This window comes from Acipenser ruthenus, chromosome 2, assembly GCF_902713425.1.
Source record: "Acipenser ruthenus chromosome 2, fAciRut3.2 maternal haplotype, whole genome shotgun sequence".
NCBI lineage: Eukaryota > Metazoa > Chordata > Actinopteri > Acipenseriformes > Acipenseridae > Acipenser > Acipenser ruthenus.
Window position 1 is genome coordinate 93,515,285 of NC_081190.1, and position 14,569 is coordinate 93,529,853.

Here is a 14,569-nt window from a genome sequence, read left to right on the forward strand (position 1 = left end):
CCTGTGTATTTAGAATTAGAACCACATGGTTCCTTTTGAAGAATGTTATAATAAGTATATTACATATACTGTGTAACCCTATGTTAGTATATGCATTATTAAAAAACCTAAACAAACAAGGGGTTCCAGAGAAAACCCAAGGGAACATATTACTATTAACTTCAATAGAAAGAGTGCACTTACAATATGTCACCACTAGGATGCACTAACTATTTAAAAATCGGTATGCTTTTTTTTTTCTTGAGTATACAAAATATAAGAGAATAATTATAAGGCTAAGTCTTATGAAGAAAAGTACTGCGTGGCAACATTCCCTGGTGAAGGCAAATGCTATTTGGGAATTTATGATTAGCTGCTATTACAACAGGAACAACTCTTAATAATAATAATAATAATAATAATAATAATAATAATAATAATAATAATAATAATAATTCAGACAATTTTATTTGGTCCTTTACCAAATATTGGGTTGAGCCACTTTTTGCTCTGATCACAGCCTTGAAACAACATGGCAAAGACTGCACAAGGTTAGGGAGTTAACCCATTCTGTCATTATTTTTTTCACGTAATTGGTGATGAGGAATGTGTAATTCAAGTTCATCCCAAACATGCCCAACTGGATTAGGATTGGGGGATTGTGGTGTCCATAGAGGGTGTCTCATGTCCCTGTAATTCTCCTCAAACTGTTCAGACACATTTCTGGCATGGTGGATATGCACTTTATTCTCTTGAAAGTTGCCATCACAATCAGGGTTCAGTTATAGAATTGTTGGGTGGACTTGATCCGCAACAAACCTGAAGAAAATTATCACAGGTTTATAATAATGCTGCAGTGATCACATGTCATATCACATGATCAATATAAGGTTATATAAGGGAGTGAACCTGGGGACTGGAGACATCCAGCGCTGAACTTGAATGAGAAACTGTGGGTGCGACTGAGCGAGCGTGTAAGATGTGACTGGAATATGCAGTGAAAGTGCCAAGACTAAAATGTAGGGTTATTATTTTGGTGCCATGAATTCTGGCCCCTGACAGGGACTCTGTAGTTTAAAATAAAACAAACATTTTGAGAATTCAACACCGTCTCCCTGAGTACTGCTTCCTAAACATGAAAACATTACAGTATACTAAATGATCGCATTATGCTTATTATGATAGTTTGCATAGATGAAAGCTTTCAATACAATCAGGATAATACATAACACTGTGTAACACAATTTTTGTTCCTGGGTAGTAAGTGTTATTTCCTAATTGCTTATGCCTCAAAAGTATAGAAAATGGCTATTATTCCCCACAAACTTTGCTTTTGTGACCAGGACAGTGATATTTTGAAATTTACCTATTTACAATGAGAAAACAGGCGAATTTGTGTCTTTTCGTCAGAAAAAACAACATATGAATCCAATTAACATGTATTTATACTAAAATAATACAAAAATGACTACCGAAGATTTAGAAGTGAGTAGTTTTTCGAGATTTACGATTATACTGCAAGTCACTTTCACGAATCAGCCCCCAAATGTAGTCTCCCATCATGTTCTCGTTATACTGTCCTTGGTAGCAGCGTTCAAAGTATATCCTGGTGGAAGCGCTCGCCTTGCTCCTCCGAGTACGCTCCCACGTTCTCCTTGAATTTATCAAGATGAGCATCAAGGATATGGACTTTGAGGGACATCCTACAGCCCATTGTGCCGTAGTTCTTCACCAGAGTCTCAACCAGCTCCACATAGTTTTCGGCCTGTGATTGCCCAGGAAGCCCCGAACCACTGCGACAAAGCTGTTCCAAGCTGCTTTCTCTTTACTAGTGAGCTTCTTGGGGAATTCATTGCACTCCAGGATCTTCTTTATCTGTGGTCCGACGAAGACACCGGCTTTGACCTTTGCCTCAGACAGCTTAGGGAAGAAGTCTTGAAGGTACTTGAAGGCTGCCGACTCCTTATCTAGAGCTCTGACAAATTGTTTCATAAGGCCCAATTTGATGTGCAGTGGTGGCATCAGCACCTTCCGGGGGTCCACCAGTGGCTCCCACTTGACGTTGATCCTCCCCACAGAGAACTCAGTCCGCTGTGGCCAGTCCCGCACTACTGTGGTAGTGCGCCTTGGTGTCCCTGCTGTCCCAAAGGCAAAGATAGCAGGGAAACCTGGTAAAACCGCATTGGAGACCCATCAGGAATGCCACCATTTTGAAGTCTCCTATGACCTCCCAGCCGTACTCATCATACTTCAAGGCGTCCAGCAAGGTCTTGATGCTGTTGTAATCCTCTTTGAGGTGCACCGAGTGAGCCAGGGGAAGAGACGGTTACTTGTTACCATTATGGAGCAGCACGGCTTTGAGGCTCCTGGATGAGCTGTCAATGAAGAGGCGCCACTCATTCTGGTTACAGGTGATTCTGATTGCCTCGAACAGACTGGTCACATTGTGGCAGAAGCAGAGCCCATCTTGACGGGTGAAGAAGCTGGAAAAAGGTTGGTGACGCTTCCTCTGATCTGCGACTTGCACACTTTCATCCAACAAGTTCCACTGCTTGAGCCTAGATGTCAAAAGCTCGGCATTGGACTTGGTGAGACCAAGATCTCTAATCAAGTCGTTGAGGTCTTTTTGGTTGGGGTAGTATGGGTTTCTCTCCTCAGCTCCACCTCTGAAATTGTAATCTGGATCTACAACGTCTTCCTCGCTCTCTGACTTGCTGCTCTCTTCTAAAGACAGCTGCTCTCTCTCCGGAGGAGTGGGTACGGGGAGCTCATGGCAGTGTGGCACCGGGGCGATGGATGAAGGAAGGTCCGGATACGTGATAGCAGGTGCATTGTTGCCAGTCCGACGTTTGGAAGGGTCCACCATGCAGAAGTAGCAGTTGCTTGAGCGGTCAGTGGGTTCCCGCCAAATTGAACTGAACTGAACTGGTGGGCTTAAGGCCCCTGTATTTATACTACTATTTATATTACTGGAAAGTTCTAGAAAGTTCTAGAAGTTACTCCAAGTTTACTCAGCACTGAATCTATCTGGAATGTTCTGGAAAATAGGTAAATTTCAAAATATCACTGTCCTGGTCACAAAAGCAAAGTTTGTGAGGAATAATAGCCATTTTCTATACTTTTGAGGCATAAGCAATTAGGAAATAACACTTACTACCCAGGAACCAAAAAAAAAAAAAAAAAAATGTTACACGGTGTAATCATTATTTACAAAATCTTGTTTGTCTTGTTACTTGTTAAAAACTGTAACTTTACTGCTACACTACTTGCAAATATTGTAAAATGGAAGAGCAAACTTTGTGGTGTGAAAGCTAGGGTGTCTGCATTGCAAGCTGCATTGGAAGCATGTCTTGGGTTCGATTCCCACGCAGGGATTATATGCTCTGAAGAAGACCTATGGGTTGAAACGTGTTAGCTATGTTTGCTTTAAAGTTTTTAGTTGCTGTCTTTTTTTCCCCTTCACTGTGGTTTTCCACTAGAGGATATTTTTGTATGCAGTTGTCCCAAGAAAGTTTTTTTCGAACACTTTTGTAGCGCCGTCATTCACACTGTAATAGAATATATATATATATATATATATATATATATATATAAAGAGGCAGGATTTGAATCCTAACTGGTCAAACTTTCACGCCAACTACATAACCGCTATGCTACACAGATTCACATCATAACCCTTTCAACAGACTAGGCTACTATTTACATTTACCATATCCAAACAGCAATACATTGCCTCAATATAGGTTGAACAATTTTGCTATTCCTGTAATATGTGTGTGTGTGTGTGTGTTATTATCCATTAAGTGAAAAGAAAGTGATATCTGAAACAAAAACACATTGGAAATGTGAAAAAACACCACGTTTTCAAAAGTGCCCAGCCATTTAAAGTGGAGATATCAAAAACAAGCCAAGTTTCATGAAAGCATTGGGGCAACCTTACCCACCACATAGCAAATAGGCACAACTGTCAAAGCGATGGGGGCCAAGGTTGCCCCAATTGTTTCTCCTAACTTGGCTTGTGTTTTTCAGGCACAATAAATGCGGATAGAACCTGGATCAACTACACAAGCCAAGTTAGTAGAAACAATATTTGCCTATTTGCTTGATGAAACCTGGCTTATGTTTTTTGATATCTCCACTTTAAATGGCTGGGCACTTAGCGTTTTTTTACAGATAGTAATATAAGGATTAAAGGTTAGATAGAAACAAGATTGACCACAGCAGATTATAAATATTGAAAACTAAATGTTAAGAGGTGTATGGTTTTACAAAATATGGTAAGCTTCAATTATGTTCAAATGTATTGTAGCGGCCAGCTGTATGTGGGTTCGGCGGGAAGAAATAGGCAGGACACAGCATACAGTCAAAGCAGTTACAACTGCTGTTTTTATTAGTTTAGCTCTTTTAGAGAAATTGATTGCTATTTTCTAATAGATTGCTCTCTCATGTGTCTCCTCGCATTCAACCGGACTGGCTTCTCCTACTCCACTGTCACTGGTCCGAACAGAATGCACTCCCCCACACACAAGCTGACAAGGTCGACAAGAACGGGATGCTCAAAAGAGTGAGAGAGAGAGGGAGAGAGAGAGAGAGAGAGAGAGAGAGAGAGAAAGAAATGCATTCATGCCGACACACAACTATAACAGCGTAGAATGAAACATAACAGTACTTCACGGGGTGGAGCTAGGCCACCTGCTGTAATGTTTAGGACATAATGTTAATACCAAATAGAACATATAAAGAGAGGCTCTCTCCTTCGAAGGCCCTACTCATATAAAGGGGGGTATCATTGAGGTGACCTGACAAACAGGAGGGGTTTCACCGTCTCTGAGATGACCCGACATACGAAGAAGCTCGCGAACCAGAAAGAAAACACACTGATTAATATTAACACGTAAAAGCGGTTCCAGCTCTTCAATGGCCCAACATATGCAGTAGGGGGGATCCGTCGCTGAGGAGACCCGACAAACAGGAGGGGTTCCACCGCTTGGGGCCCTCACATAAGAGGCATCAGAACCTGAAAGAGTAGAAGACAAGGAATCATGCACGCTGAAGGAGGGATTTGGCCAGGGGTCTCCTCTGACTCATGGAGAACCCTCCTCTATGTGGTAAATGAAGCGATGCTTAACAAAGGGTTGGAGAAAGTGGAATCACTAACCCCCCAAAGGATGGACCCCCGGCTCCCCACTGAAGACGTTTATGAGAAGAAAAAAGGAGAACCGCCAATGCATACATGTCACAAAGACGGCCGGAGTGGGTGGCGTCAGACCAGAAGCAGGAAATAAAATGACAGAGAGGTGTGGTTTGGTGGAGCTGAGCGAATGGTTTCGCTCAGCATTTAATAAACAGAACAGAAAATAAAAAGGTTGTACAAACAAAACACAGGGCACGGCACTGGTAGCCAAAATAAAACAGACAAACGGTGAGTGAAGCAAAAACAAACGTTTCTTTCTTTCTTTTTTTCTTTCTTTCTTTCTCCTCTCTCTCTCACCCGTTCTCCACTCACGAACACCCAACCCCGAGTGAGTCAAAACGTGCTGCTTTTATGCAGTTGTACCGAGACTAGATTGCTAGTCAATCATTCAATTGGAATCCCGGTACAACTGCACGTGAATTAATTAAAGTGTACTCCCGTGACCACACATTACATTTTAACCAGCACGTGAAGTCATTTGTGCCATCCTCGTGCCTAAATACAAATCTACATTTTTAAATACTCGTGCTGCACACACCCATTTATATCCCGTGTACCAACTACTATACACCAACATTAACACATGCAACATACAACATATAACACAGAAAATACACACAGGGGCGGGCACTTCGTCACAATACAGAAAAGAAAAGAAAGAAAACATTTTACACGAAAGAAAGAAAATGCTTAACGTGACACAGGGGTTAGTAACTGTACCCTACTGACTATGTGAAGACCCTCCGCACAGTGGAAAGGAAAAAAACCCTTTCATTTTTTTTTTTTTTTTTTTTTAGGAGGAAACCTTTTGTGGCCCAGGCAGATAGGTCGTCCCCACTGTGGACATACTAGCAATAGACTGATGGGCAGATGCTATTTCGGCTGGTGAAGAACGAATGTAAGCTTCGACTGCTGATGAGCTCCAGCGTCCCATATTTTTTATTAGATGCTGCTTAATCTTTGCTCTTGCTGATGAAGTGGCTGCCCCGATTCTGAATGAATGCAGAGTGTAGAATTGAGGGGGAAACCAAAGTGGAGAGTCGAGAACAAAACCAGTGTCTTGAGAGTGCATTGATGAACAGGGGGTCGGAAGGAGATTTGGGTTTACGTTTACGTTCTGTAATGTATTTCAGCATGGAAGCATATGGGCATAGATGAGATTTTTTTTCCCATTGGAGTGGCTTGAATTGAAGAACAAAGGGTCAGAGGATGAAATGGCCTTGCGTTCTGCGATGTACTTCAATATGGAAGTGTAGGGCACAGAGGAGAGTTGATTTTAGAAAGCTGAATACATTGTCCTTGCTGCAGCTGATCCATTTTTGAAATTTGGAATAGGATGAAATAGGATGAAATAGGAATCTTGAATGAGGTTCAGGTCACTGCAGAGGATACCTAGACTAGGAAAGCTGGAAATAAAAGGAACTATACGTTCGTAGCATCTCAAAAACCCCAAAATACTGTTAGGCATGCGATTTCAATAGTTAAATCGTCAAATGGAGAAAAGCAGCCTTGGCGGAGAAAGTAATCAAGTTGCCTAGAATGACTATAGAGATAGCCAGGCAAGCAGGTGCAGCCTGAAGAGCACTTGGAAATTCCTCACAAGAGGAGGCAAACAACTGGGATTCATAATATAGTTGGAGGATCGAAAGACATCAAGCAAAATTGGTGTTACTGCTGGAGTTGGCAGAGCTGCAGGGACCAGACTAAAATCTAGAAATCGCCATAGTAATTGCATAATAACAGGTGAACTGGAATGATAATATGAACTGAAGATTTGTTTTCGCAAATGAAAAGTATTAATTTCTTTGATCGAAGATGACCCGATATATGTGCTGCTGCGACTGTTGGGTATATTTGAAGAAGAGCTGTGGATTTTAGATGCAGTAATAGGTTTTCAATTTCTAGCGAAAAAATATAAATAAATAAATGAATAAATAAACTAGAAAATCATTAATTGTTAAAAAAAAAAACTCCAAATCTCTTAAATGAAGCATTAGTAAACAAGGCCAGGTCGAGAGGTGCTGAAATGAAATCATCATAGAATACATGACCAGTGTCAAGAGGGCTGAGAGATAAATTATACAAATGTTGGGCCAGATTAATACAAAGTGTGCGGTGGATCGAATCTCTGAAGGCGTTTCCTGTTGAACTGATCGGGAACAGTCTATGAATGCATTATCCATCGTGAGGTAAGAGGATGCTTTCAATTATATTAATTGTTCTTCAATGTCTGCTGGCAGCTCCACACATTAATTATTAGCCTTTTTGAAGTAAACATTTCAAACCAAGCTCAGGTAATAATTTTTTGATTAAGAACATAAGAACGTTTACGAACGAGAGAAGGCCATTCGGCTCATCTTGCACGTTTGGTTGTTAGTAGCTTATTGATCCCAGAATCTCATCAAGCAGCTTCTTGAAGGATCCCAGGGTGTCAGCTTCAACAACATTACTGAGGAGTTGGTTCCAGACCCTCACAATTCTCTGTGTAAAAAAGTGCCTCCTATTTTCTGTTCTGAATGCCCCTTTATCTAATCTCCATTTGTGACCCCTGGTCCTTGTTTCTTTTTTCAGGTCGAAAAAGTCCCCTGGGTCGACATTGTCAATACCTTTTAGAATTTTGAATGCTTGAATCAGATTACCACGTAGTCCTACCCATTATGATTCTGTGTCTCAGATACTGAAAGAAAGTAGCAATTGATCGCTGCAGCTGGGAGATTGTATGGAAATAGTGCAGATGTGTCAGCAGCACGGAGAGCACAGCGTGTGGTTTTCACTAACTCTAGTGTGCAGAATACATTATTATTATTTATTTATTCATTTATTTGTATGTGTAAATATCGTGACGCGGGACATTTGCTAGGAAATCAGGACTGTCCCGACCATATCGGGACTGTTGGCATGCATGCAATGCTTTTAACTCCAAATTAATAGCACTTTTTTTTCTTAAAGTAAAAAAAAAAAAAGAAAACACCAATTCTACACAATTTAGGAGTACATGACAAAACCACGATAGCACTATGGCTTGTAAACTGAAAGAATAGAGAAATATAAAAAAAAAAAAAAAGAATAGCAACTTGCTAAAAGCAGCTGGTAACTTTAGGTCAAAAGCATGTTATGCATATATCTGCCACCAGGGTGCAGCCTTGTACCACATTATTATTATTATTATTATTATTATTATTATTATTTATATGTCAGAACAAACTACTGTGAACTCAAAAGCAGTATGCGCACACTGCGTTACACATCATTATCTGATCAGTTTTGCAAGTATTCAATGGTAATTGCAAGTGATGCATTAATTGTTTTTATCTTTATAATGCCATTTGTAAATTTAAGTTATGTAAAATGAGCAAACTGGAACTGCTAACTCCCATTGTCATTATTTAAAAATGTTTCAAGGTTTGTTTTTTACAGAACCCATATACATGCGTTTTCTGTAACTTTATAACCACAGAAATTTCATGAAAACCAAATAGTGTAGTAGTGTAGTACATTGTTTTGCTAAATAATGATTTATTTATTTATTTTATTTTATTTTATTTTATTTTTTTTTACTAAATATGTTTTCCTTGACTGGTCTGTTTTGCCCCTCAGAGTAATATGTTGCAAACATACACTTGCACAAAGAAGACACTAAATTAAAAAAAAAAAAAAACAACAACTTTCAAATTAGTTAACATGTCTCTTTTTCTATTAATGACTTGTCTCCTGAAGACATGATTATTATTAGGGTATTATAGCATTTTTTATGCATTTTTAAACAATTTATTGGATTATCGCGTTATATGAAATAGTTTGATGATTGATTTGTAAAATGTAATTACAAATACTTTTATAAACTAAATGAACTTCTCTTGCCAGGGCCACACTGGACATAAGACCTTGTTTCAATCAAATCTGGTAGTAAGTAAAATACATATTGGCACTGTAATATTTACACTATATCAGGAATGGGCAACTCTGGCATTTCTAGATCCAGGCATTTGTTTCAAGCATGTTCCTAATCATTGAGTTAAACCAATTAAAACAGTTAGCGGTCCCTGTTATTTGAAATGAATTATTTCATCAAACCTGTTAAACCTGGTGTGTAATGGCCCCCAGGACCGGAGTTGTCTATCCCTGATCTGTGTCAATGATGTATTTCCAATTCTTGCCACTAGAGGTCACATTTGGTTTGTTTTCAAACAGATGATGAACATCAGACTGCATCCTAAATCCTTCCCATTTTTAGACAGCTTCGAATTCAATTCAATCATGTTGTTTATAATGGTAATATGCTATCTTTTGTCACTTTAGTGTTTAATAGATTTTGTGCTAAATAATGTACTTTACACGTTTCATGGTAATTGGGAAAATGCATCTACATATGATATGTGATGTTGTAAGTGCTACTAGAAATATCCAATCATTTTTCGATCATATTGGAGTTTAACTAAGCCTTCTAAACAAGGACAATGAAATCAGGCCAGCCAGGATAATGATGTACAGTCACAATGATGTTCAAGCACTGGTTAGAAATCTCAATTCAGAATGTTGTAAGAACATAAGAAAATTTCAGAATGAGAGGAAACCATTCAGCCCATCTAAGCTCATCTGGTTCCTACTAGCTGATTGATTTCAGAATTTGGGGTCTTATAAGATCAGAGAGGGAATCCAGTTTTCTTTGAAAAACACATACATGTTGCTAGTCAATTTTCAATGAAAAAAGACTATATTATTATTATTATTATTATTATTATTATTATTATTATTAATATTATTATTATTATTATTATTATTATTATTATTATTATTATTATTATTATTATTATTATTAACTAGCCTACAAATATCAAGAGACTCTGATATTCAATTGATAGGTATTAGGCTACAGTAACTACCATTTCTGTGCTTTCTCAAGGGAGTGTGTTTGCTTTAGTTTCAAGCTGTAGGTCAGGACTGACCGAAAAACACCCAAATTAAAAAACACCCACTCAAGCAGACCTTTTCAAGTTTCAGAAATGACCTGCCCCGTGTCTGTCACCTTGTGCTAATGCCCTTTACTGTGGTGCATACAAAATCCCAAGATGAAGCTCCTTGGCAGTGGCACAGCAGTAAGAATCGTAGAAGTGTGCCAGACAGGAACTTACATTTGAGAAGCTCTGCCACACTGTGGACAACACATCTGTAAAGAGCTATAGTTTCCGCTGTTTATTTCCACTGATTAAAAATGTATCCATATGATTATTATTACTTTATTATTATTTTTTACTGCATGATTTATATGTTCCTAAAATGATTTTTCTCATCTGAAAGAAGCCCTTTTGGTAGTGTCTTCATGGGTATGATGTTTTTGTTCATGCTAAAGGATAGAACAGTATAGGTCTGTTCTTTCTTGTTCTTTCAGTTCTTTTATATTATTTTTGACTGATTTTGTAAGAACAGGAACTGAAAATATTGAATGGATGTTTACAGAGTCAAGAAAGGACTGGATCCTGGAAGCGAAGCCACCACAGTCAAGTTCATAATGTGAAAATCTGATACAAAATAGAAATTAGCTTCTCCAATGTATTGGTAAATACCTAATAATTTCTGAGAGAGTAAGGAGAATAACACAAGAACTGGTTTTGTTTGGTGCAGATCATTTCTTGATTATCTCAGGATAATGCCAATAGGGCATGAATTAATTGTCTTTTAAATATTTAATGCTACAGTATATTTCCACTTTAAATAGTCCTGAGGGATTAGGTGTTAATGGGATTGGTGCAGTCCCAACAGGATCAGTCTAATATCTGTGTGCATGACGAGTGTAAGCCTATAATTTGTAATTATACCCGATATTAGCTACACTCACCGCCAGGGAAAAAGCAAGGTCGATTTTTAAATATCAAAGGCTTGTGGTATGAATTTGCTTAATTATGCTTTAATTTCAGTGTTTTATCATTTAGAATATCTATAGTGATCTAGTTAGAGGGTTATCTCTGGTAAAGTAATAATATACACTGAATCAAATTTAAAACTGCAATATCTTCATGAATATATAACTCGTTGAATATGAAGAAAGCTAAAGTGAGGCAAAATGACACATTTATGGGGAATGTAACAAAGAAGAAAAATGCAATTCCATATAAATGCATTTTTCATTAAGATTATATTTTACAAAATTATTATTATTATTATTATTATTATTATTATCATTATTATTATTATTATTATTATTATTATTATTATTATTATTATTATTATTATTACCCAGAATCTGTATCCTATATTTATGACTCTAGTATATTTCTGTATGAATATTAAAATAACAGCTACCCCCCCCCCCCCCTCCCCCAAACATTACACAAAAACTTGTTCGCATTGCCCTTGTAAGATTAACAACAAAACTCTCTTTATTTCTCTTTATTTAACACATGCTAAATAAGTTAGGTAACAAAAGGCAGGAAGAATCACCCCAGAAGGTTAAAGTGACAGCACGTCAGATCTCTGAGGAAACCCCCCACTAAATCTTAGAAGTGCTCGCTGTGGCGTTGGATAGTATTTTAACCTTTATTGCTTTGACGGTTTATTAAAGGTATATAACACGGTATAGAGGTCAGAGTGAGATATGAGTAGGCGTCCACTGGGTGTGGATGGCCATATGTACCAAGCCAATGCTTGTTAGTTAATAAAGCCACTACTCCCAGGTTGGGCATCCTATTTATACCATATAACAAGAAGCAGACTGGATACTCACTGAAAAAAATAATTAACTGGTAATAATGCACTGCTCTGGAGATCTGACTGCCAATGTAATATGTTTGGGATTTTACAAGCATCTTGTAGGTGGAGTTTGTCAAATATAAATGTCTAACAGGAGATAAAAGGGATACAGTATGTGTTACTTCTTAGGAGTGTGAAGACCTCAGAGAGAACTTTTTAATGAGCAGTGGTTTGCCTGTACTGTGTTTCTGTGCTGAGGCAATGAAATTATAACAGATTGTTCTCAGCTTTTAAAGTTTAGTAGTTTCTAAGCTTCCCTTTTAAAATGAATAGCATCAATTACAGTTCTACCTGCTACATACCTTTTTTAATATGGGGAAATTGCTGAATAGTTGTGATGCTGTTCAATTTAGCAAGATATACACTATCAAGTGGCAGGGGAACAAATAATCCATTCAATAAAATCCTTATTTCTGGGATTCTACTCATATATATATATATATATATATATATATATATATATATATATATATAATTTGAGTAGAATTGCCTTTCTTTTTTCTGTAATAATTGTTTAGTTTAAACTTGTTTACTGCATTGTGTGTACAAAGCATTGTACACCTTTTTTCAAACCTATATATATATATATATATATATATATATATATATATATATATATATATACCTTTAATATACAAAATGTTTCTGAAGCAACTCCTCTGGATTTTGATTATTTCTTAACTGAACAGTTTAAAGGTATCTGTTCTAAATTACAGATTCGGTTTCTTGTATTTTTTTTTTAAATATCTTCTACCAGGAGGGCAAATATAAAAACAGTTTGCAACAGGTTGATCTTTTTGAAAAGGTGTATTTTAACAGAGGGTTAATACTATTGGGACTGCTGATGGTGGCCTTAATACTGAATACAGGGGTGGCCTGAATATTGGAGATAACTTGACAGTGCCGTGAATAGGAGTGAATAGGGACTGTACAAAAAAATGTACAGGTTGTCTTTATTCCAAGTTGTTTTTTTAACCACACATTTGAAATGGGGTTATCAAAAGTTGGATCAAGAAAGACATTAAACACTCAAGCAGGAGAGATTACGTATCAACTCATTTCTACAAAGAAACATGGAGCCCCAGATGTAGGAATGTTTTAATTAACTGGACCCAAAATTCTGCACATCGCTTGGTTCAAGTTTTGTTTAACACGATAGATGCACATTTCCATGATTCTTCCATCTAAAACACAATATTAAAGAATCAAAGAAACTGCATGTTTCTGTTGGCCAGCATATAGTTTCAGTCTAATTTCGGTTTAACATCAACAGGCCTACACCTAACAGGGGAATAGAAAGAGGCACCTCTAAGCAGGATACACTCCACAGACCTCAACTGTCAAGTCAATTCAGAGACATATTAAATGAAAAAGCACACCAAAAAAATATGAGCCATATTTTTCATGCAAATCAGGATGGGATAACTTTTCTGCTGGATTGGTTCCTCGATGGTTTTGGTGTATACTGTACATGTCATTGGAAGATTTCATTAGGCACCCAGAGGCAAACAATAAAAGGAATTTCTGCAGGAGAGAATGACATCTTGTATCCAGAGATGCCCAAGGGCTAGAGTCAGAGTTGAATTCTCATATTCTTTGCAGGTCTTCTGCACAAATATTGACCAGGACCAACTTTTATTAGCTGAGATATATTAGCAAGCTATCATTAATATCTTAATGAGTTAATGACTGATTATTTACACATATATATCCGTTTAATCATTGATTTGTCATTATGCTAATCTTCTCCTCTTGTGACCCAGTCAACATTATAATTCTTTCAATTTGTTATTGCTGTTTACTAAAACTTAAGAGTTGATTATTTATTATCAACAGTTCAAAACCAAATGGAATCTGCAAGAAGTTATTTCCCTGAAACATTTAGAACACTTTTAGATATAACTGAAGGCGGCACAGAAGCACAGTGTTAACTTTCTGTTGGACCAAGTGCCTGTCTGAGCCCCTGATTTATTGAAAGGCTGTGGTATTTGAGGTGTTAACTGTTAACGGGGCAACTTTTGTATTTAACGGGTGGGCCTAAGATGATGATGGTTGTTTTAAGTTGGATGGTGTGTGCAGAGAGGGAAGCATTATGTTGACAAAAACATGAAGCAGATGCTTCAGTGTGGTTAAAAAGAATGAGTTGTAAAAGGGGTACTATTTATTTATTTACAGTACAAATAGGAGGGGAGTGGGGGCTTTTTACTGAAGGGATATAGCATTTCTTGAAACAAAGGAATGTCATAGCATTTTAATTATTTCAAAAGTTATTAGTTTAGCCAGTTTGTTTGACTGGTCAACACTTTATTGATCAGTTAACAGGATCAATCTTACATTTAAGGTGACTATTTTTAGAAATTAAATAAGGTTTGATATTAAACTGTTTCAAACATATTCATAAATGATTAAAATACTGCATGTTATTATAAATTTCAAAGACAGTGTAAAACCAAACACTTACAATAATTTAAGCATGCTTTCACAGGATTGTTTATTTATTTATGTATGTATTTATTTATTTTTGGTGTATGACTCCTAACACATTGAATATGGTGATTTCAATAAAAATCCCATGCAAACTTTTTCTGAATTGCTGTAGTGTATGATTCTAACACTACATTAATACAATCCTATATTATAGTGTACTAT